The 25,911-nt window shown below is 40.7% G+C and overlaps 1 protein-coding gene across 1 annotated transcript in view; it reads right to left on the minus strand.

Annotated features, from left to right (window-relative positions):
- The window catches only part of LOC124637991 (solute carrier family 22 member 1-like), a 35,240-nt gene extending 19,367 nt beyond the window's left edge, over positions 1 to 15,873 (minus strand). Inside the window, exon 1 of the mRNA XM_047174758.1 lies at positions 15,814 to 15,873. The gene's annotated coding sequence lies outside the window, so the exon portion shown is untranslated. The remainder of the gene's footprint in view (positions 1 to 15,813) is intronic.
- Positions 15,874 to 25,911: the final 10,038 nt, after the last annotated feature.

Below are 25,911 nucleotides of genomic sequence, written 5' to 3' on the forward strand. Positions count from 1 at the left end.
AACTGATAGGTGTCAGGAACGCATTCTCTGAACGGCCGAAGTATAACGTGCGTTATTGTGGTGCAACATGGCACAATTAAATCATTGACTACGCATGTTATCGTTAACTATCCCATTGTAAGGGACGTGTTATTGTTAATTCCGTGCGTAGGTAAAGTTCTGATAGGTTTAGGCAGGTAACATTTATATGATTGTCCGCCTAAAGCTGCGCTTTTGAGATAAAGTTCAACTTTATCCTAAGGGCGTAGCTGATGTAGAGATGTAGTACTAAAGTAGATTAGAAGTAGGTTTTATTAATTGTAATTGATACTGGCCGGACAATGATATAAATAGAAATAGAATAGTTTTTATATATTGAAGTATGTCACTTCACCCCCGAGTCAGCGAATAAACGCAAAGTTAAAGTTATTATTGAATGTTTTAATTTAATATCCTGAGGATCCCCGGTTCCTGGCGCACCACGCGCTACAGTACCGAGAAAGTTGGGGTGTACAGAGAAGTTCATAAGACTCCTGCGACTCCTGCACGATGACATGCAATGTTGTGTAGCGGTTGAAGATGACCAATCGAGCTTCTTCTCCGTCACCTGTGGAGTGAAGCAAGGTTGTGTCCTGGCTCCCACATTGTTTGCATTATATTTCGCAGTTGTAGTCCGGGAAGTATTGACTTCTTCTCCTGAAGGAGTTCGTATTCGTTATCGGACTGACGGCAAACTTTTCAATCTGAATAGACTCAAGGCGACCACAAAGGTGTCCTATGCACATATGCAGGACATTATGTATGCAGATGACCTCTGTTTCGTGGCTGAATCCCCTGAAGTCCTGCAACAGCTAGTCACGAATCTTCACAAGCAGTGCTGTACATTTGGTCTAAAAATCAGCATCAAAAAGACAGAAGTGATGTCTTTAGACAATCACGGACGTCAAGAACTGACCATTATGCTTGGTGAAGATGTGCTGAAGCAGGTCGATAAATTTCGATATTTGGGGAGCATTATAACATCAAAGTGCGACCTTGACGCCGAAATCAATAGCAGAATTGGTGCTGCAGCCGCTGCTTTCGGCAAATTCGACAAGAAGGTCTTCAGCTCCCATGACCTAAAGATATCCACAAAGGTCTCTGTGTATATGGCAGTTGTGTTGCCTTGTATACTCTACTCAGCGGAAACATGGACACCATACCGACGCCACATCAAGCAACTAGACCGCTTCCACCTCAAATGTCTGCGCAAAATATTAAATATCCGTTGGTTTGATCGTGTGCGTAACACAGAAGTGTTGAGGAAAGCCAATGTAGGTGGCATTGAAGCATACCTCATGAGGAGACAGCTTCGTTGGTGCGGGCATGTACTGCGCATGCCGGATACTAGAGTGGCCAAGCGCATCCTCTACTCCGAGTTGCAGGAGGGCAAGCGGAAACGTGGCGGACAGCTGCTGCGATACAAGGATGTGCTGAAGCGCCACATGAAAAGCTGTTCCATTGAACCGTCTCAGTGGGAGAATCTGGCATCCAACCGCAGAGACTGGAGAAGCCGCGTTAAAGCCAAAGTCTTTGACTTTGAAGAACGCCGGCTTTCTGAGTTGGATGCCAAACGAGATGAGTTGAAAGCTCGACCACCTGTAGCTATCAACTACAACTTTGTGGCTGGTACCCTGACATGTCCGCAGTGTGCGCGGACTTTCACGCACAAAATTGGATACTCCAGCCACATGAGAGCACACGCACGCCATTAGGGTCGAAGTGGTCGCCGTTGCCGAAATCGGCGTGGAAGGAAGAAGATTATACGTAGAAAGTACATACGAACTTAGAAAAGTTGCATTGGCAGGCACTTGCCAGACCTGGAATCAAAGACGCACGCTCATACTTGAGAGATTGGTTCTCTACCCACTAAACCACCACGAATTCCACTAAGTCACCACGACTATGTCATCTATTTAATGTTTTTTTACGTAATAATACGTGTAATATTTTTGCCCCACACAACTTAATTTCGGACTAATTAGAATCACTACTTTTATCCCTATGGTCACGTCTATTGCGACTATTCAGATCTTTGATTTTGCTGACCCCGTAGTCGCTGGCATAAGGGACAGGATCCGCGTACGAAGTAGTAAATAAATAAGTTCAATTGATTAGAAATGTCAACGAAACCCGGTTCCCATTCCCTCCATGTCGATGTTGAAATCACTTGTTTGCAAACAAGTGATTTAGAGCAAGCCTAAAAGGCAGTACGAGCACAAGGGATTACCCCTACTCGGACTGCAGGAGCAGCTTGGAGCCACAGGGTGTTGTAACGTATGGAGGTGACATTCGGAGCAGCCTGTACATACATGTGGTCACGTGCGACCTACATGTTCACTGGTGTATGGAGCATGTAGAACGAGCAGGAACAAATAAAATTATTTAAATATTTGTAAACACTCTGGTTTCTTTCTGTCAGTTCCGCGAAATATCTGTATTTACGTAATTATTATTATCTTGATATTCACTTACGCATGTGTTTTCTTTAGATTATAAAAAAATATATATTATATATTTTTATAAGTTTTTTGCGAGAATAGGAGCCTAACGTTAAGCGGGGTTGATCTCATTATTTGTAACAGTACGTGTGTCATGTCTTGGTATACACAACACACACCACTATAATCCTTTTTATGTACACTTTCAATAAATACACTAGGTATACAACTGTTCTTTATCACAAACTAAACGTTATTTTAAAGCAAGCTATTGTTTTGTGACGCATGTTCACACAAGACGTTACGCGCGACTTGATTCCTCGATCTTATACAGTAAATATGTTTCATACATACCTATGTAAATTGTAAATATTGAAAGTAAAATAAATAAGCTTAGCAATAAAAACTTATACCTGAAAAAAAATTGAAGGATGAGCTATATATCTTGATTATAAGTGTGGTTTAGACAGTAACGAATGTCAGTCGGATGCACAGGCAGTTGTCTTGCATCAGATTACAACATAACAGGTATGGAGCAGCATCTAGCTGCACCCCTTCATCAGCGCGTGATGAATGTGCATCGGCGCTCTAATGCCGCCCTACTTACTGATCGATCTACTTGCAACAACATCCACCAGCCGCCGTAAAGCCTACTCCACACTACATGCACTCGGAGCTAACATAAGTCTGCCCAACCAGAATTTACAATAATAAACTTCAATGGCGTTATTAGGAGGGAATTAAGGCAACGACATTAAGGACCAAAAAAAAAATAAGCAGATTGATAAATATCGCATAGCTCAGAGGATATGTGACAGGGCTCTAGTAATAATAATGACTAGAATGGGTTTTTGCTGTCGGATGATAGATTTGCTTGGGGAATGTTGAGAGTTAATTGAGAGCTAGCAGCGAGGCGCCTGTGATTGATTGTACAGGCTGTGCTCACCATGCAATAACCAAACCAAATGTTATTAAAAAATATGTCTAAAGGTGTGAAATGTTCTATTTTTTTTATAAAATTCGCTTTTTTATCGGATGGTTATCAAATTACCTTATGTTACATATAATATTACTATAAAAAGCCGCAATACAATTAACATGCGCAGTATGTCTTAGGACTGATTCACTTTTTTACATAATTTTAATACGCGTAATATCATTTAAATAAAACTGAATTATGTTAATTACGTACGCTAAAGTAAATATTATGTGTACAAACATCTAATTGTTATTATTTCTATGAAATGACGGAATTATCTTATTCATTGTTGAAAACATTTAAGTGTTATCTTAGTAGGTATTCATACAGTGACACACTGACAGACAGACGGAGTGTTTGTTTGTGACACAGAGGGGCACTGGGACTGATGACGAACAGGGACCTCTGTGGGCCCTGTTCACGCACAGGGTTAACTCAGCAGTATGACGAGAGATAAGCCAACAATGTGTGTGCCAGGCGGTAATTAACATGCCAGTAGCATTCAATGAAACTATTGAATTATACTTACGTGTTCATAAACTTCATACAATTAGGTGCTAAGTACGTAATTGTGCTTACTATACGGACTGTAACGAGATTTATTTCATGATCATGATTGTTCTACTGAGTTTAACAACTTGATGTAGTTTGTTAGCATGTCGGATAAAATTATGTTTTTTCAAATCTAAAGTTTGATAAATAATTTAAATATGTGCTTATACTTCAAACTGAATAACAAGTACTATTTATAGGCAAGTTCTGGATGAAATGCACAGTGTTCGGCCACGTGTTTCCATCCCCGCAGTGGTCGCGGCGGGTCACTCGCACTCGACCTCCCGCGGCCTTGTCCCGCCCTTCTAGTACTTGAGCATAGTGCGCGAGTGTGCGTGTGTGTACAACACTATGATGCAGTGCCTTCAGAAGAGCCACTGGTAAACGTGATGATGTCGTGAGATTATACAAAAAATAATTTATTCAGTAACATGTATTATTTAGCCAGCAGATATTTTATGATAAGAAGAATTCAATAGTTTGTCGCGTTACGGAATTAAAAACACCGGGGTAAAACTTAAGATCTGAAGAGTTGGCCTGGAGGTACGGACTCCCTAACGGGGTATGTGTTTACGAGCTAAAGTTACCAGCACACTGTAATAAAATTAGTGTAGACTGTACCTTCTGCGCTCGATTAGGCATACAAACGTCTCTCACACGATGTTCTAGGAACCAGTAACAACAACATTGTCGGGATCAAGTTGAGCAGCTTCACGATCAACAAGAGCCCTTGATCGGAAGTGATCGGAACTGTTCGGCAATCCTCGACATTGAGCAATAGCATGTTGTTGTACTGTGACGTCACGCTGCTCGCGGCACGCGGTTCACGCTTGACACCACCAGTCGTCAAATAGATTCGATACATCTCTGGTTCATTCAATATTTGCTCATCTTCGAATTTCGTATAAAAAAATATAACGAAAAGTAGATAAGTTAAATGAATAATTTCATTTCGATTGTGGAAGAAATAGGTTTCTTTTTGTGGCCTAATTTCTTGAATCCACATCAAAATCATATACATAACATGCAGGCATTCGCTATATTCTCTTAGGGCTCTCAACACTCTCAAAATCTGGCATAAAGCAATTTCAAATATTTTCTTACTATGAAAAGCTTTCTACAATAACACATAAGTATCCTAAGTATAAGCGTGTATCCGCCACAGCCACGGAACCAGTCGATGTGTATGGTCGGCACGGCAGGTGTAGAGGTGTGAAAACTGACAGCTAGCTGTGAGGCCGCGCACCGGAGCCGCGGCAAACATTACTACTTCGGCAGGGAACACGCCGGACCTAACGGGAAACAATACTGAGACGGTTGCTACAACCACTGAATAAATATTCATTTTGATTATGATACCTTAATCTTATAAATCGGACCGGTTCTAGTAACTGTAATGAGCTTATCGATAATCTCGTGAATGCGCGTTACCTATATCAACAGCTATTGTTGCGCGTCAGTTGCGTGGTCGTACCGGCCCGCCCCGATGCTGGCCGCTACGTTCCCGACTCTAATGAACCGTGGCGGATGGTACTCCAAACATTCTCCACACAGCGTCAGTCGTGAAGGCTGGTGACGTCACCGTCACGCCTCTTAACCCTCAACCTATCGCACGCGGTGCTTGGGGACGTGGAGGTGTCAAGTTGCGTGACGTGACAGCGCGGCTCTCTGCTCAGAATTCCTTCATAAACATTTACACACCTGTAATCAACTACAACAAATAGGAAACAAGAGAGCTATCTTTCAAAAAGATGAGAGTGGAGAAAGAGAGATTTCAAAATGTTCTGAATTTGCAAGAATATTTGAGTCGTCGACTCGGTTCCTAGTTGCTCCGTCGGTGAACTATCCAATGAAAATTCCACCGTCCAAAGGAGCAAGTCACATGAGTGATAGTTTGAATTTTCCGCAGTTTAAACTGTAGTCATCGGTAATGCCATCAAACAGGAATACATAGAAGGCTCATTCATTTGTTTTGTGCAAATGACTGCTAACTGTTGATGATTGCATTTGTTTAATCAACGAACACTCCTCCCATTCAGTTTATAATTAAACTTTAATGGAAGTTTTGATGAAAAAGCTTATTTTAAAGTCTTGTGCACTTTAACTACGGGTTCACTAAACAAATGGAGCTTTTCGGCGTAACACTGTGCTATCCCCCGGCAGCGCTCGCCCCGCGCGCGGTGTGAGTTTGTCGCTGACTTGCACATTCACGAACTCATTACGAGTAGCGCTCGCTTGCAGCAGGCGACGCGTTACATTGTCGTTTCAACTCGAATCCACTAACTGTCATCATGACTCACTTTAAACATCCCAGAACATTTCTTTTGAATTTAATTTTGTGGAAAGTGAAAAAGTTTGGACAGCTCGACTGAAAGTTGCAAGCGCTTTCTTAAAGTTTGGTTTTTACAAATGATAAATTGCGAAAGAATACTTTAATTTTGAAAGACGTACATGGTGTCTGGCTAATGCGAAAAGTTTTAGCTGTAGCAGTTAAGACTAAACTCTGCCATTATTTTACTACACCTCTAAGAACACACGACGCAATAAATCGCGAATGCGACGATAATTAGCGGTTGTGCGATACATTTCCTCGCAGTAGTTGTCCGGGGCGCTCGACATCAACTGTACTACAACTTACAAGTACCAGTTCATTGCATAAGCCAACAGTTTTATTGGTTTTCTCGAAGCCATTGCTTTCGCCAGATTTCCCCGCGAGTGCCACTGCGGTGGCTGCGGTATGCTAGTGGACAGGCCGCCGTAAACGGTTATGTTTTGTATTTATATCGAATATCTGTATCAGCCAGCTATTTGGGTTGATAAAGTACCATTGCAGTGGTGTCAATTATATAGTGTTAATGGTCCCCCTAACAAGTCCAGTCAAACAGGAACATTGAACTAAGAATTTCTCAATTTGATCAAGCTATAAGCTTTATCACAGGTTACATATGGTAGCGTGCATATGATGGAGAAACGACTAACTTTGTATATTTTATGCTTCCTCGAGGAATTCATTCTTCTTAACTGCTTGAATGTCGCTAATTAGAGAACAATAGAAAATTAATTGTGTCTCTCGTGGATCCGCGATCCGATCCGATTCAAGGGGTTAATATCGTCCGCTTCATTAAAATTCAAGACTATTGTAGAAAATAGAACCTTCACGCACGACCTTCCTAAAGAGCAATCACTGTGCCGCGTTACCCGTGTACTTACATACAATAGTAATGTAATGTAGTTAGCATGTGTCACTGCGTGTGTGACGCATACTGATGTGGACCAACTGCCGCACATGATTGTGTATTTTTTGTCGATTGTTACAAACTGACAAACAAAAGGCTACTATGCTTTTTGACCTACTGTGTATGTTTTCAAAAGCCAGAGGTACACATTTCAATTGTAGTTTCGCTCATGGGAGTTACAATTATCCAGTTTTCGTTTTCATGGTTGCTTGTTGTGTCATGAGGTTTGTAAATAGTGTTTATTGTGTTGTGTCCTTCATTGTACAAAACCTTTGATATCTAAATCCGACGGGACGTGAAGTGACGTTCTAATTTAGCGAGTCGCGGCGCGTGGGCAGAACTAGTTTACATTTTGTCAGTGCCCGGTACGTATTATTCATTAGTATGTTAATTTTAACTCCAGTGAGTAAATTGTCACATACGCACATTGTTACAAATGTCATTGAGAAGAGTATTTGGAACCGGTATTTTACTACATCGTTATCATTTAGATTATTAAGAGTAGGTACTTGAACTAAAACTTTTTTTGTTCTAAAAAAAATATATAGGAAAACGTAATTTTAACAAGCTTATAGCTTAAGCTTCACTTGTAACTATGTAGCTATGTAAGAAAATCTTGGAATCTTAATTATCTATGAAAATTATTCAAGTTTCTAATGAACGACTATTGTGTGTTGAATGTTGATGATGATGTCTATATTTTGTTGTCGCTCGTGTCCACTCGTGTAGTCAACACTCTGTGAGCACCCTTGCCTCACATAATACGAGCTCTCAACAAATCATTATAGTATAACCCTCCCACGCCTCGCACCAAACTGTTGAGGACTCGAGGTCGCCTCGAGTGTGAGGTGCTTCGAGTACTGGAGTAAATGTGGCACGATTGCTAAACTTGTTCTCTCTGTTGCAGGTACTCGCCGGCTCGCGAGGCACACTCTCCCGAACTATTCGTTACCCGGCTAAGTAGGAAAGCTGGTAAAGCTCACATTTTGCCCAACATTAGTGGGACGAGGCACACTATAGAATCTGATGAGGCTTCAATGATTGATCATCGCGCTTTGTGCACGTAACGGTTACGCTTTGTACTTAACATCGCTAGTTTTAGGGTTACGTAGGTACGTACCTCCTATACGATTCGAAGATTACGCGATTAAAAAAAATGGATATGCTTAATTGATTCATGCTAATAAGCGCTGTGAATTTCCTTTCGACTTGAATCTCCTGCTGATCAAATTTTGTTCTGACGTAAACTGCGAATTGTTTCTTAATTTAATAGGTTTATAATTACTGCAGTTAATTTTTTAAAAATCATACAGTTTTAGGCCACAAATTGATGGCAAAGTCTTTTTCTAGTTCTATAAGTAACGTTAGCCAGTACCACAGAGGTACGGAACTCGCGACTGATGGACACTCGTCTCTGAACGTTTTTTACATCAATCGTAACGTCAATTTTGTTCGATGAGAATACAAAATGTCTGACTTGTTCACACACAGTCTATTGTACACTTTATTTTTACAACAGTAAGGTACCAATCAGACAAATTGTTTGGATATGTTTGTGTTTTCATGATTGCGTGTTGAAGTGAGAAATTTTAATGAGTCGAAAATTAATTGACATTTTGACGGCAGTTGAAGCCTTACCCACAAATGTGTCGAAACAGACTAATAAGGAAGCTTTTGTTGTACAGCCATGAATAGTTCGGAGAGCGTGGCCGCAACACCTAACACATTCCCACAAATAACATTAATACTTTTTGCGTGCAGCTGAACTATCGTAACTAAATACAAAACGTGGTATAAAAGTGTTGATAAAAAATAAAGTGGCAAAGAGTACAGTGTACGGCAGTGATTGTGTAGTACAGCAGTGAGTGGATACTAAGTGCGGAGTGAAGATAATGCTATAGTGCGGTTGGAGCAGTGGCGCAGCATGGTGCGCGTGCGATGAAGCGCAGCAAGTCGTACACGTGGCTGTCGGGGCTGCTGCGCGCGCGCGCCGCCGCCGATGACGACGAGTGGGGCGCCGGGCCCTGGGTGCGCCCAGACCTCATGCACAACGACAGGTAACTAATACAATAAGGCTTCTTAGCTTAAGTCTCAAAATGTCTCTCTATAGTGGATCATATAACAGGATGGTTGAAGAGGAAACAACTCGGCACATTTTGAAAAAGGCTGTCTTTGCGTCTACATGTAACATTTCAAATGAATATTCATAATTAACCTACTATTTGTAAATCATACGTTACATGTTAGGTGTCGTAATGAATTTAGATCCTGGACAACGTTATGACTCAATTACTTTAACACATGAGCAAATATCAAACATGGCACCTCATTTAGCGCGGCAAAAAATTGATTGATTGTGTACTTGTAACCAGCACTTGAGCATCGTCACTATTCCACGTCTTTTAATTAAATAACATCAGCAAAGCGGATGTTTACTGCAGACCTAGATTGTAATATAACCACTGTATTATCCTCCGCCATGACAGCTTCTCACAGCAAGCATCATGCTATGTTAAGTGCGTTTGAGTAAACACTGCGCTTTCTTGAAGGGACCTCTGTTCCCGTTTTTTACCGTCGTCGGAGAAAATGTGTTCCTGGTATGAACCCGCGGTGCCGGCTCCGGCGCGGCTCCGGGAATCCGCGCAAAAACCGGACACAGTTACATCTGCACCTACTGGACGTGAATAAGGCGATGCAGGCCGATAAACACTCTTAAACATGCACAATATCGTAAATCTGATCTTACAACCAGTCAAATGTAGGATACACAGCGAGATAATTAATTGCTAGTAACTAACGTTTTGTAACTCCCACTGTATAAGGAGTATTGGAACCGTTGTGAGTTATTTGCATAAATGAAGCGTTTATGGAACACCTCTGAAAGGTTTGTGTCGATACTAGTGCAGTAGAAGTGTTACTTCGCCAGCTTTTACAAGATTAATTCAAATCTCGGACCCTTCTTTAACCCTTTCCTTTGAAGTTTCATTGCTACAGTTTGATTACAATAAGCTTTGCGCGCCTCATTAATTCAAATCAAAGCTAGAGCAGGTTTAGCTGTGTTTACAAAAATAGATCAGAGATGACTGGTAATTTTTGTAACAATTGTTCTTAGTCATGAGTACTTATAAGGTATCAGTTGGATGATGTTTTGTAACAAACTGTAACACGGTACACAATGGGACCTGCGACTCGAGAGGGGCGGTCCCTGGTCGCAGGTCGCAGGTCGCGCTATTGTACTCCCGCGACCATTGTCCGCGTGCTCACCACGCAGATGGAGATATTACTACAGACGCACCGGAGACGCAACTATTGTGTCATCTTTGCTGTACATTCTGGGCTAATTGGCCTCTGAGATTCCTATTCTTTTTTTATGATGAAGTTCGTTACTCATTAGCGTCAATAACAAATTATATCAGAAATTACGTATAAAAGCGAAGTGGAACCAGTTTTAATTACTCTCAATTTACTTCGTTTAATGATCATCGTATCATTTAATTTTATGCCAATCGTTTTATTGCAGATTTTACTGCTCCCGAAGACCTGTTCTATATGAGACGATATTTCCATAATTTGTTCAATTTGTTCGTGTGTCGGAATAGTAACCTGTCGGATGTTTTTTGTGTGAGATTTGTCACACGACTGGTTTTTGTAGCAGCTCCTAATAGTAGCGTAAGAAAGGACATCCTTGAACCGCCGGGTTGACTCCGACAATCGATTTGATTTGTCTGTGTTTTTTGGTTGATTTGATTTCTAATCGATTTAGTTAAGGCATGGTTTTTGTGAGAAAGTTGAGTGTGTTATTCTCTTATTATATTCGATACCTGTAAATGGTCTCCCATAACATCATAATAAAATTCTTATCCTTTACTTCCATTAGTCCAGTCTGTCGTCAATTATAAAAGAAACTATCCATCATGGCTACCTCAACTGCCTGTATAAATAACAATAAAGTCACAAATAGATTCATCACGGCCCACAATGGAGGCGCTGAGGCTTCGCCCCGGGCGCGCCGCGGGCGCCGGCAATCAGCACTGTTTATGTAGCCCGGCCGTATCACTCGACACTGCCCGGTCAACCGGCTGACCTCTCTGAACGAACCAAATAAGTATGTGTACCTGTAGTGAAATGTCGTCATCTTTTGAAATAAGTGGAACCATCATTTCAAGCCAACATAAGACCTTGTCAAGGAAATATTTGTATCATGACTTTGAAAACTCAGTGAAGTACTAAATGTATATTTTGTTAACCTATGAATGTTTGATCAGGATATTTCTTAAAGACACAATACAAGAGTATTAATATATTTTGAATTATAGGTACTAGGTATAATGATCGAGACGGACTCTCAGAACTTGAACTTGTTGAAACTTTTTACACAAAGTAATTGGGTAGATGCTGATATACAATTTTGACTAACAAAACCTTATTATAGAGAATCAAAATGCTTCAAAATGATTTAGCCTTTTTTGCCATCCATGATTAGGTATCCGCATATGATTGAACGTATAAAGGCATAAAGCAGGAAATATAACCTTTACAGATAGAAAGACAGTTTGGTAATGATAGTGATTGATTGATGAGAAAATAAAATACTTGTGATTTTATTGATTTAACAGCTGCCAATTGAATTAAAGTGATGATCCTTGACCCCAACTTTAGGCAATATGGTGAGAAAGACTGGTTATTATCAAATTCCGCTTAATGAGACCCTCTTCGAATGAAGAATTAAGATCCTTTGAACTGCAAGTTGCCTGTAAAAGTTTCGTGTCTTCACTTGACGTGTAGGTACTGAATACGGATCGCAGCAGGGCGCGTCCTGCTGAATATTACGCGCGCGCAGCCACGCAAGCAAGATATATTTCTTAGCAAAGAGTCGGCGCACTAACATGGATGCTTCGTACATTATGACAAGTCAATTGAACATCGATGTAAGTAGCTGAAGTAAAAACTCTATAGGCCTGCTGATAAGACATACTACCATATATGTAATGTATGCCAGGCTTTGTCAGGCCTATTGATGGCTTTTAACTACTCAAGCCTTTCAGAAAAGTGCTATGTCTTGTCGTCATATTGTGTACGTTTGTTACTTCGGGAACGTCATGCAGTTCCCGAAGAGTTCTATTCAATATAAAATGAATGTCAGTGTGACACTGCACGTGATGAAATGCAGAAACTGTACATATTTCTAGTAAATATTTATTAAGGAACCGCAGTGAGGAGTTCGTAAGTGGTTTCCATATCCACAAGTGGTCGTAACGTTGCGTATTTTCATAATATTTCACTGTGGCAGATGCGAGCGGTGAGCGTTGAGCACAAACAGTGTACTTCTCTAGCTAAAACACCATGATAAGATCCAGATGAAATATAAAGCAAATGTTGGTTCAAACCATGTCTTCCCTCTCTGCTATTCGTATCGTCAATTGAAACACAGAAATGAATAGTCATTTCAGTGTAGAAGCTATAGAGCAATAGGTTCTTGACTGCTACAATTAGTATCTTACCAGACATTTTTCTCATTATTTTGTCATTCCAGTACCTACATTTCGTAAGAACCTGTAATAGGTCTATTCCAAATAAAAACCTATGACTTTGAGATTCCAACACTCGATACATCAGTGACATATCAAAAAAGAGAAGTTCAATTCATGTGGCTAATCCCTTGCTCTGGCCCCATGTAGCGGTACTTTCTAAATTAAAAGCAAATAAAGCACGCGAGTCAGTTGGGCTGTCACTCACGATATCCGCCGGCGGTCGCCAGTGAATTGGAAATGTAACCGCGGCGCTGATTGGCTGACAGCGAGTGACGCGGCGCGCACGCAGCCTCTAACAGTGACAACACTACGCGATTGTCTCGTGTTACAATCTGGTGATTAATTGTTGCTTATATTAGGGGAAACAGGTAGCATATCGTAAAGTTCACCGCAAGGGAATCAACCCATTTTAGGTTTTAAATATAATTTTCCAATCAACTTTTAGTTACAATCAGTGTCCTCATAATACCGAATAATACAGGAGGAAGGAAATCTAGCCATAGATGTGTGAATAGGTATATGTGTCTAACGGACGGAGCTAATTAATTGTAAGCACACTGCAGTGTCCCATTCTTGCAGCTACTTTTCTTAGTTATTTGTATTCCCTATCCTTACCGGCCTTATCCCGGGTAGGCGGCGCCTGCGCACCCAGCGACGTACAATCAACACTGATTGCGTGAATGGCGTGTAGTCCCGGACACTTCACCACTCGCCTTCAACGGCTCGCGTGTATTTGTGTTACGTGTCTTTTGTTCACTCTCTCACATTACGACGGATCAGGAAATTGGACTAGGATGATCCTTTTACGAGTAAGTGCAGTTCAATTGTTGATATTTAGATACCATTTAAACACAGGCGTTCTAAGAGGTCCAAAAATAATAAAAGTAGACACAAATCGAAAATCTTGTTTCGAATCTATTGACGTAGGCGTTTAAATATCGAAGCTGAAATGAGTTGAGTTGAAATATAGGCGGATAGTTAACGAACTGCGCCCATAGTGAAATGTAAGTCTAGCCAGTCCATCAGGACGAGGAAATTAGATTATGTTTATGGGCAGTTAACGTGGTCAGCACTAACTGTTCCCACTTGATAGTTACGACACGAGACAACAGCCGCCGTAACCAACGATTTACGATTCAATGATTTGTATGCAATCATATTAATTGAATTACAGTATTATTGATCCACTACTATCCGCCTACTCAATTGTAAGATTTAGTACTTCACTGTATACGGATGCACTTACCGCAACCGTAACGTTGGGACTTGTGAACGAGAGCAAAAGTGATTTTATCGAGCATTACTTAATTCTGAATGTTAGCCTCGATTGATAGCTTAACCAAAATTCTGAGAAAGTAAAAGTGCGATAAAAAATACTGCTTCCATTAAAAAGTTGAAATCTTTTATTGAACAGATGATATTTACACAAAGCTTCATCATGACAATCGAGTTTAAAGAGTAATATTTCAGGAGCGGCGCCCCCGCAGCCTGCAGCTAACTCGTGAATGGCCATACAATTTAAATCTCGCCATAAAGCTTTCCCTTCATATTTCCCTCCTAAACCGCCTTATAACTGCCACTTACCATACGCTCCATAAAAACTCAGTTAACTCACTTTATCATTCCATCGCAACCTGAACTGGACCTTATGCTGCATAAGATATGGTTCAAAATAGAAAGTATGAAAATTAAAAAATGCTCCAAAAGACGGCATTATATTTAAATAAATGGGTTTTGACAGTTTTATTCGTTGATACTGTCGCATATTGCGCGAACGAGGTGAACTCACACGAGATGCAGCTGAAAAAATACTTTATCATTTTAGATAGTATCAGCGACTATTTATAGAATCATTGCATTGCCGTTGTAGTATGCATCGTTGTAGTGTCATCGAATTGCTGTGACAACTTGTCATTTTCAGATAAATTGCAATTTCACTTTTTGCCCTCATATTAAGTAGTGTGTTGTGAGTCAGGTGCAGCGCTGAGCACTGAAGCAGACAGGCGCAGGACGCTCACCGGTGACTATTTATATCCAACGTTAATGTCTGTTTTGTTGTGACTCAACTCATGCACATGGTTTGCTTGCTTTCTGTCTAGTACAGATAACTGGATTAGCTTCCTAGATGAATGGTAAAAATAAAGACGAATTATGTGTTGAAGATCTTTGGCAAAAAGAGTAAGGGTAAATGAAAGCAGGTTATGAAGCGAACTGTTAGTGAAAAGCGCAAACTTTCACATTCCGAATTGATTTAAGAGACCTTACAGGCAATAAGCACTAACAGTAACATTACAAGCGTATCCATTAGCTTTAGATTAACGAGTATTAGGTCGGTGGGCGACGTGAACATTGCGCGTATAATCTCACACTTATCTGCCGATAGCGCCGATGCTGACCAACACAACATATCGCACGACAGAAACCTCTCGTGGAAGATATTCATAGACATACTTTGTAAACGTAGCCAGGTGTTTGAATACCAGGGCTGATTAAAGTTCAATCGTTTAGTGTCTAATAAATAAACAAGGTATTGCTAGCGCGTCTTTATAGATATTTAGCACAACAGTAGACTCAAAAGGATTTCAATAATTTTATTTATTTATTTATTTATACTTTATGTACAAAAAAGGTACATTGGCGGACTTAATGCCTCAAGGCATTCTCTACCAGTCAACCATCGGGTTAAAGGGAGAAAATAAATAGGTAGTACAAAAAAAAAAAAAAAAAGAGAAAGTCATGAAACGATATGAATAAAAACATGATACAATACATAAATACTCAATACATAATATATATATATATATTACAACATAAAAATAAAATATAAAATCAATAAGAGTGACGACGACTCAATTAGGTAAAGAGTTTAAATAATGATGGCGAACTTTTTCTTCTTGAAAGTAATCTAAGGCTTATACCAGTAAAACCTGCGACCTTAAGATAAGGAGTTCCGAATCGACCTGTGTCGATGAAACGTCTATAATCCTACAATTTAGGTAAGTGGTAGTAAGCTGTCATCAGTTCACCAATGACCACGGTATAAAAAGCTATCGTACATATGTATAGTATAGCATGTATATGTAGGTATCGCGCTAGAGTCCCGGTTATTTATATTTAAGTGGAAGTTAGGTTTATGTATTGAGCGCACGATGAGACACTTTAACATCCTGCCAAGATTAAAGTAGTAAGAGGACAGCACAGCACAGTTACAATCACAGAATCGTTCGACTATCGCTAGACACGGCACTCGTTCCCACAGTATACACAAACAGCGTATTTCCCCGGACACGCGGCGCCGAGGTGTCCGGGCGCGAGCCGCCCGCGGTACTGTCCGGCTGTCCAGCGTCCACGTGGACGCTAATGCTAGATAATAGCTGCACTTGTGCTCATTGGACAGAGAGCGTGGGCCTGCAACCACGGCCGACTATGAATATTAATCCTGATTTGATACAATTTCTTGGGATTAGTTTAGGTCAGTACGCGGAAGGACCCAGTTTCGGCGACCTATGTCAGGACAAGATTATGATAGATGATACGTGACATAAATTAGAGAAGCACAAGGATACTGTATAAGCCCGAACAAGATTAGAGCAGGATATGGGCTCGGACATCTTCCAGTAGTAGAACTATCCTATATGTCAGCATCTACAATAATAGGGTTGTTTCCTAGTATTCAGTCAATTAAAAATTTGTATATGCACCGAATGTTTACAAAACTAGAACCACGATAATATATTAATAATAACTGACCACATAATTTTTAAATAATTTATGAAATTTAAATTTATCGTCTATTACGTCATGCCCTTGAAAACGGCGAATCGAGTCCGATGTCGTCACTTTACATTGACAATGACAAGTATTTGACAGTGACAGTACAGACTGTCACTGTCAGATATAAACTGAGAATGATATCTATGACGGGATTCTCGCCACAGAGTGTCTTTGGTTAGCACGTGTGCCTAGAATTTTCAGCTGTTTTAAGTGTTTTGGTGAACTTTTGTGACTTAGTTTTGTGTTTGTGTGTTGTCCTTGTGTTTGTCTCCAGTGGTGTACTGTTATTTCGGTAACTAACAACTTTTTTACAAGCATAATGGATCAAAATAAACCCCCCGATCCCGATCCTCCCGACATCTCTGCATATGCTCCACTTTCCCCGAACTATCCGCTATCCCAACTCGCTGATGTTGCTTGCAGCATCGCGGACTCCCAGACCCCATCAACCTCGAATACCAGAAAACGCTCCGGAGATGATGCCAACATTGGCGTGTCAACCCCGCCATCTAAACAACAAAGAAACCTAGTTGGCCGCAGCAGGTACTCTGCTACTGATAAGGCACCTTTTATCGTTCATGTCTCTCGATTGGAGCCCCAGCCTAACGCCGGTACCTCTCTTCATCCTGTTACATTCGGAATATTCCTACAAAAACATAGCATTACTAACGTTGTCCGAGATGGTGTTAAAAAAGTTGGTAGGAACCGTGTATCTGTAGAGTTCAAATCCCCTCAGGATGCAAACTCATTCATTATCAACAGCATTTTACACAAGAACCGCTATGTTGCCTCTATCCCCACTTTTAATATAACTCGGATGGGAGTTGTGACTGGTGTTCCCACTGATTTAAATGAAGAGGAAGTCCAAAAGTACTTACAGGTCCCTTCAGGTTGTGGTGAAATCCTGAAAGTTCGTCGCATAAACAGGAAAGTAGTTATTGATGGGGTGACTGAATTCAAGGCAACAGAGACATGTGTACTTACATTTGATGGCCAAGTATTACCTCAAAGAGTATTTTGCTGTTACACCTCCCTTCCAGTTCAGCAATATGTTTATCCCACCATCCAGTGCCGTAAGTGCTGCAGGTTTGGTCATGTGGAACTAGTGTGTCGGTCCAAGCCTCGCTGCAGTAAGTGCGGCCATGATCACCCTGGTGATGGTTGCAGCACTTCTGAGGCGGAGGCATTCTGTGTGCTCTGCTCAGGGAATCATTTTGCAAATAGCAAATCATGCCCGGAGTTGGGTAGACAGAAGGCCATTAAGACGGTTATGGCTGAGAAGTCCCTTTCATATGCTGAAGCTAGCAAATCTGTCCCACTTCCTTCTCGCAATTATGCTAATGCTGCAAAAGCTATTCCCGCCCCCACTCAGTCATACCGCAAAACTGTTTTCCTTAAGCCAAAGACCCATGCCCCTCTATCTCCCTCTTATGATAAAGCTGCCCATCAGCAGATTATTAACTCCCCTGCACCTTCACAGCCTGATGGCTGCGCTCTGAATAACCCATTCATTGATAATAATGTTTCCTCAATAATAGATATTCTTATTAAACTTCTATCTACAATTCTATCCACCAATAATACCCAATTACCGTCCAACGTTGCCTACCAACTAACTAACCTTTTATTAAATATTAGAAATGGCGCCTCGCCAAGTATTCCTTCAATGGAATGTGAGGAGCGTGTGGCATAAAAAGCACGACCTCATATTCCTCCTCAACAAATTCAAGCCTCTGGCTTGCTCTGTAGCTGAGACTTGGCTCACCCCGAGTCTCAGTTTTAATATGCCACTATTTAATATTCTCAGATGTGACAGATCTGATGGCTATGGAGGGTCGGCTCTCCTTGTTAATAATCGTGTTCCCCTTTCCACCTTGACTCTTCCGGTTCTGGATGGTGATATGAATATAGTTGCGTGTAAAATTGAGGGTATCACTGTTTTATCAGTGTATATTTCCCATCCTCAGCGTAGGTTTTTAACCACCATTAGGGACATTTTGAATAACATAGTGGGACCTGTGCTCGTCATGGGTGATTTCAACTATCACCACTTTAGATGGGGCTCCAATCGTTGTGATTCGTTTGGGGAAGGTTTAGTAGAAATCTTGGATGATTTAGACCTTTGCATCTTAAATGATGGTAGTCCTACTCGTAGATCCCTTCCAGGACAGCAAAAGAGTTGTGTAGACCTCACATTCTGTTCAGTAGAGTTGGCGGCATCAATTCATTGGGAATGTACTACTCTGACGCATGGTAGCGACCATTACCCCATTGTTGTAACTTTAATTAATAAAACTTATTTAGAGAAAACGTCTCCTCCACTATTGAAGTACAACTTGTCCAAACCTGATTGGTCGAGGTTTGCATCTTTACTGGAGGAGAAAATTAGTGTGCTTCCAAATTTAACTTCAAGTTTCCAAGATTCTTCTGGTCACTGCCATGCTAAGAGCTGTTACGATGGCTTTATCTCGGCCATTACCTCAAGCGCAGACTCTACATTTCCGTTGCGTAACTGTGCCAGAAATAAAATCCCGTCACCCCCGTGGTGGGATCAAGAATGCACATCGGTTATTAAAGAAAGAAAAGAGACCGAAAAACAGTACAATGATGCGATGAATAGCGACAATCTTATACGGTACAGACGAGTGTTAGCTCAATCTCGGCGGCTTCTTCGCAAGAAGAAACGTCGCGGTTGGGTTAAGTTTTGCACTTCTCTATCCCCTTCCACTCCCATTTCAGCAGTTTGGAAGAGCATTAATCGTTTCAGGCGAGGCTGCTCCCCATCTATCTCTTCCCCTATCTCGAGAGAAACTGCTGAATCCTTTTTCGACAAAATTGCTCCAGCCTATGTTCCTTCTTCCTCAGAACTTCTGCTCCCGTCTGTAAATATTGTGGATGATCCTATGAATGAACCATTTTCGTTGGAGGAACTTGATGCGGTATTACGTCATGTTAGGGATTCCGCCCCTGGCATAGACGGCATACCGTACTCATTTGCAGTTCATTTTGGTTTTGAAGCAAAAAAATATTTTTTAGGAATAATAAATTATTGCTATCAATTTGGTTGGGTTCCTGAACAGTGGAAAGCTCAGATAGTAATTCCCCTTTTGAAGCCCGGCAAGACTGCTGATGATCCGAATGGCCTTAGACCAATTGCTTTGTCCTCAGTGTTGGCCAAGATATTGGAACATTTAATTAAAAACAGACTTGAGTGGTTGGTGGAGTCTAGGGATCTACTGCCGAGTAGTCAGTTTGGCTTTAGAAAGGGGCTTAGCACCATGGACAGTGTGGCAATTTTGGTTACTGATATCCGTACAGCCTTTTCCAAAAATGAATCCGCTGTAGCCACTTTCCTTGACATCTCTTCCGCATACGACAGCGTCCTTCTTCCTGTTCTCAGGCAAAAATTGCAACAGCTGAGGATTCCGGGTAAGATGGTACAATGTATATGCGCACTCCTCATGTCTCGCTCTTTGATGCTCAGAGTGCAGGGGGAGGTATTTGAGGTGAGACAGACGTGGAAGGGCCTTCCCCAAGGCTCAGTTCTAAGCCCTCTACTATACAACCTGTATACAGCAGACATTGGCTCCTGCCTTAATTCTGACTGCCACCTTTTACAGTACTCTGACGATCTAGTGTTGTATGTAGTAAATCCATCTATTACGGACGCTGCCTCATCTCTCTGTCTCTCCCTGGACTCTCTGCACACATGGCTTTTGGACCATGGTCTCTCGTTATCCGCCCCAAAAAGCTCGGTAGTGATTTTTTCCCGAAAACTACTGATCCCTCAGGTCTCAGTTAACATTCAAGGACAAGATATCCCCATAGGCAACAAAACAAAATTTTTAGGCGTTTTCTTAGACTCAAAATTATCCGGGATTCACCACTTTAATTACTTGATCAAAAGATGCGAAAGAGCAATCTCCATCTTGAAAGCTCTCGCTGGTGTCTGGTGGGGGGCCCACCCCTTCACTATGAAACTGGTCTACAACGCCTTAGTCCGTAGTATCCTGGACTATGGGTCACACCTGGTGATTCCAAGCAACAAAGGTGCCTTGGCCGGTTTAGATAGGATTCAGTCTCAATGCCTTCGAATCATCTCAGGTTGCATGAAGTCGTCGCCTATTAACGCCTTGCAGGTCGAATGCGCTGAACCCCCCCTAGCCCTAAGACGTCAGTACCTCGCTTCCCGTTTCCTATCCAGGGTTATACCCAAGTCATCTCACCCCCTCATCCCAAAACTCAGAGAGCTTGACACTCTTTGTCACAGCTCCAAATATTGGGAACACAAAGAAATTCCCCTATTCCTAAAAGCATATCGGTTTTTTCAAAATTTAGAATCCCCCATTGCTCCACATCCCAGACTTCCTCTATTTAATTACCCTTATGAAGTACTTTGCTTCACCCCTAAAATATTTTATAACATTGGCATATCCAAAAACTCCCCGTCTGCAAATTCGGCCTTTAATGCGGTTTTGGGTGAACGATGGATTGGGTTTCAAAAGTTCTTCACGGATGCTTCCAAATCAAATGGTGGCTGTACTGGAGCCGCGGTTTACTATCAGAACTCTAAAATAATTTTGAAATTCAGATGTCCGAAGGAGTCTTCAGTATTTACAGGCGAGTGTGTGGCACTATTGGAAGCTTGTCGTTTTATAGAGTCCCATGAGATTAGCTATGGAGTTATATTTACTGACTCCCTTAGCTGTCTCCAAGCCCTATCCCAGAATCCCTTTAGAACTAAACTCCACTGTCCTATTGTCCTGGATATTAAAAAGTCCCTTTTCTCCTGCACTAGGCAAGAGAAAGAAGTACACTTAGTCTGGATCCCTAGCCACTGCGGTATAGCGGGCAATGAATGTGCCGATGCATTGGCCAAAGATGCGTGTTCATCTGAGTCCGCTGACCTTGCACACTTCTCCCTTCAAGGGCATGACCTGCTAAACCTCCCCAAATTGAGTCTTGAGACCTCGTGGCAGGAATGGTGGAACATCTCAGGCAAAAAGAAGGGTAGCTCTTATTTCGCCATTCAACCGGTTGTAAAACCAAAACCGTGGTTTTCCAATTTCAAAAAATACCCTAAACGGGTAATCTCAGTCCTGTGCAGAATACGGTTAGGTCACTGCTGTACACCGGTCTTTCTGCGCAAAATTCGGGTGCAGGATTCATCCCTCTGCGAGTGTGGTCTGGATGAAGGTACCCTGGACCATATATTTTTTGACTGTCCTATCAACTCATCCTTTGATTTATATGGTCGTCTCCAAAAACTTAAAATCCCTCTCCCGACTAATTTCCGTTCCCTCCTATCCCACTCCTGTCCAGAACTGCTCCAGATGCTGTTGATGTTTATTAATCAAAACAATATTAAATTATAAACTGTGGCCTATATTTAGGCCACAGTTTGTATGGTTGTGGTATATATTTTATGTTATGTGTTACTAACATTTTGTTGTTGTTTTTATATATGTAAGTGTATTTCTGTTTGTTTCAGTGTCGTCCTACTAACACATTAAGTTACACAAGATCGGCCACAGCACCATCTTAAATCAATATATATATATTTTTTTTTATTTATTTTTTTAATTGTAAGCACTTCTTGCTTCTCATTTCACTTGTCATTGGCAGAATCGTCGAAGTTGACATCGACACGGATTGCCATATACAAAAATAGAATAGAATAGATATCTATGACAGGTATAAACTGAGAATTGATGTGATGTTTTCTTCAGTTTTTATTTGTATTTGAGCGAAAGAAAGTTAAAAAAGAATTATGGAGAAAGGATTTATGAAAGATGATAGTTTTTTTGTGGCTCAATTCTTTGCTAATAACCAAGATGACACAAATATAACCTCAATAACAAACACAAACTTTACGTTCCTTTGCACAGTTTTATTTTACCGCGTACACAACTCAAAACATTACAGGTATTTTCTTTTGTGCCCAATGTTTAAAAATAATGTAAATGTTTAAAATGTTTGTTTTTGTATCTATATTATAAGAATGCATTATTCGAATTTAAAAATCAATGACTTCTTTCTAATTAGTTTCTTCTCTTTAGATGTGCAAAGTGTAAAGGAACACATAGTATACTCTGACGTCACAGTCACGTGATCGAGCGTTTTCTGGGCAATGTTTTAAGAAAAATAGAAAAAAATCGAATACATAAAAAGTAAAGAGATTTAAGACGCAAAATTATAGGAGGGGTGATCTTTAAATTATTTGGAAGCTATTTAAATAGATTTTCGAAAATTGGAAACAACCGAAGTACCGTCTGGTTAGTTAGAGACTTCAAAGGATGCTTATCTGAACGTACTGTTCGGATTATGCAGAATATGAGAATACCGTGTATTATTACATCCGTGTAGAACATAATGAGATGATCGTTTTTGGAACTGCAGCAGTAGTTGTACTAAAATAGTCGTAACTGTTGCCTTCCGCCGGCTGAGCGCTGTGAACTCACTCATAGATGTGTCTTTAATAGTAGTTTTGACAATCTTCGAGAAAGGCTCATTAAATACGAGCTATAACAGATAAAGTAAGACATCTTTTAAAATATATCTTGTTTAGGAATACGATGCGTGAGCCAAGTCTATGAAGTCGCGAAACTACTGACATAGTACCTAATTCTATACAATGAATCCAAGAAGATGTTATTGCTTATTAGCAGAAAGTAGCATTTTCATCTGACGGTATAAAATCAGTATCAGCGATCTGGATCAGCGAAAATGTTGCGTGTTCCAGCACAAACACAGGCAACTGACTGTATTTCATTGAGCAGTGTACTGCAGTGTACTGTAGTGCCGGAAGACCCGTGATTCATGAGATGTTATCTCTCAGATATGAAGCGCAGTGGATACTGCCGGACGATTGGTGGCGCCCTGACACGCGACCCTCCTTGCACCAATTAATGATAACTTATCACCCTTATCACTGATGTAATCGTATCAATGCGGGATTATGGCGAGGAAATTGAAAATATTTCATAGTCATAGTTATGATGTTAATATTGATTTATTAGGACATGTTGATGAGCTAGAGGGCGATTACGTGTACAGTAGTAGGTATCTCTCTATAACATTTTAATTAAACTACGAAATAAAAAGAAAGCTTTACACATAATACATAGTACCTACCTATGGAAGTAAGTACTGAGCAGATCATGATATTATCTTAATGTGCATACTATCAGAAATTAATTTCAAACTTAATTGAATTTTCGGTTCAATAATGAAGAGCGTTTACACCGCATACATAATTAGTATCGGAGGTGATCGCGACTAATCGCAGCGATTATCCGGCGCGTCTGGTGTACACTCATACAATTATGTCGCAGTGTGGCATTACAGACTCGCTAACTCGACACACGCGTGTTACTGTTAACTTTAACGCGATTTACTAAACACTCAGTGATTAGCTCTTCCTGATGATCAGTAATTATAAGTAAAGCGCAACTATTATAGCAATCTGTGGTAAAGCATTCGAAGTGCGAAGTGTACTGTCCCGTTGTAGTAAGCTTGCTCCTCCTGTTGATGATATTTCTTTAATATTATACAAGACAACCCAACGTCATTCCAATTTGTTTTGTATTTCAATTTCTGTTCCTGTAACGATTTGTTTTGCTATCTCGGTCGGCTTAGCAAGTAATAACCGTATTATTTACGACGTGCATACCCGTGAACAATATGTAAGAAGGCAGCTACAGCTGTCATCAGCAGCACCTGGTGTAATGTTATTGTTATCAGCTCACCTCGCGACGCGCGAGTAAAATATGATGGTCGGTTATGGCGACATTGCTCACACGCGGCGCCCTCCAGAGTCACGGGTACCATGGTGGACGGCCATGAGCAACTAGGTATCCTTTGGAAATTATTGAAAGCAGTAGAAGGGACAAATTGAAACGTAAAAATCAAAATCATTAGATTAAAACCTGAAAACACTTTTCTGGCACGCTGAATTTGAAAATTATTCAAAAAAAAATTTCTCTATTCAGTCTAGTTTCATTTCAAATCAATGTAATGATGGCAGCTATAAGTTGTTATTATTATAGTACTTAGGGGTTAATTCGATTGAATGAAAATGTTCAGTAGTAGGATATTGCTCAAGATTATTTAAAGGAAGTCCATTTTACCGTCGTCGAGTCATCCCCTCGTTTATCTGCGTGGCTTAAAGTCCACTTTACGCGCGGGGCCGCTAAGCCACCGTCAGAGGGGCCCCCGGGCGTCTTGATGTATGCCACGAGCCCCCTGCCCGGGTTCATAGCACGTTAAGTACATCGTAAAGATCAGCACTGCTTTTGTATTCGCTCATTTTATTATTCATTTCAATGGAAATATACAATGTTGGTTTGCGGGAAGCTGCTAGTGTGTAATGAAATGTTGTGGTTTTGGATGGTTTCACAATAAGCAGAAACGTTTGTATCCGTTTCTCAAAATTTTGGCCAATATATTTACAGTTTCCTAACACTCAGTCTTACTTAATTCTTGATTACCGTTTATGAAGCGTTTCAAAGCCTATTTTCCTACCTATTGAAACGAAATTGTGGCAACACTCAATTATTCAAAAAACGTCTTACGTAAAGTGGTGTTATAACTAAACCTTTGTATGCTCATCAAATTACCATTTCCCCGTGGGAGTTTTCCTCGTGGAAGTCATTCAATAAATGGAATACTTGGTCATTTTCCCGGCTCGCGCGTGTAGCGCTCCACAGAACACTTACTTTTATGCCTGCACAGATTGATGGCGCTGCTTAGGAAAACGATCCATATGAGCTTTTAAGAAACGCGTGTGTAACTTACATATTCCACGAAAATAGCCAGTAAAACTAAAAGAATTTTGGCGTTAAACTAATTCAATAAGCCGGTGGTGATGGCACGGTGGCCTCTTAATGAGCCATAAATTGTGGTTGATGGTCGAGCAGTCAACAATTAGCAATGTTTATAGAAGCTGATAATCGATGCTCGCTGCCTATCTCTCCTAATGGAGTAAATAGCTGAAACTGTCGGTTCACTATGCAAATCAAATTTTATCTGAACATTAAAACCCTATCAAATATATTATGGAGCTATAAAATTACTATAAACTCAAATAGATAGTAAAGTTCTGCCGTGATTTTATATTTTCATCTGAATGACCTGGCTTTATGTACATTCTAATGCCTTATGCCATGTAAATGAGGCTAACATATGGGCAATATTTAAAATATTATGATGGACAAACAAACCAGCTTTTACATAAGTGTGGATAGTAAGGATCTAGTTGACTCTGCTCACCCCTAGGATGGGTGTCGCTGCGATAAATGACTTTACTTTTAAACAAGGATTACGATTTTTTCAACCGAGGGAGTTTAACTGGAGTGAAAACTGCGAGTGTGCTCGTCTCC

The sequence above is a fragment of the Helicoverpa zea genome, chromosome 17 (assembly GCF_022581195.2).
Source record: "Helicoverpa zea isolate HzStark_Cry1AcR chromosome 17, ilHelZeax1.1, whole genome shotgun sequence".
Classification (NCBI taxonomy): Eukaryota; Metazoa; Arthropoda; class Insecta; order Lepidoptera; family Noctuidae; genus Helicoverpa; species Helicoverpa zea.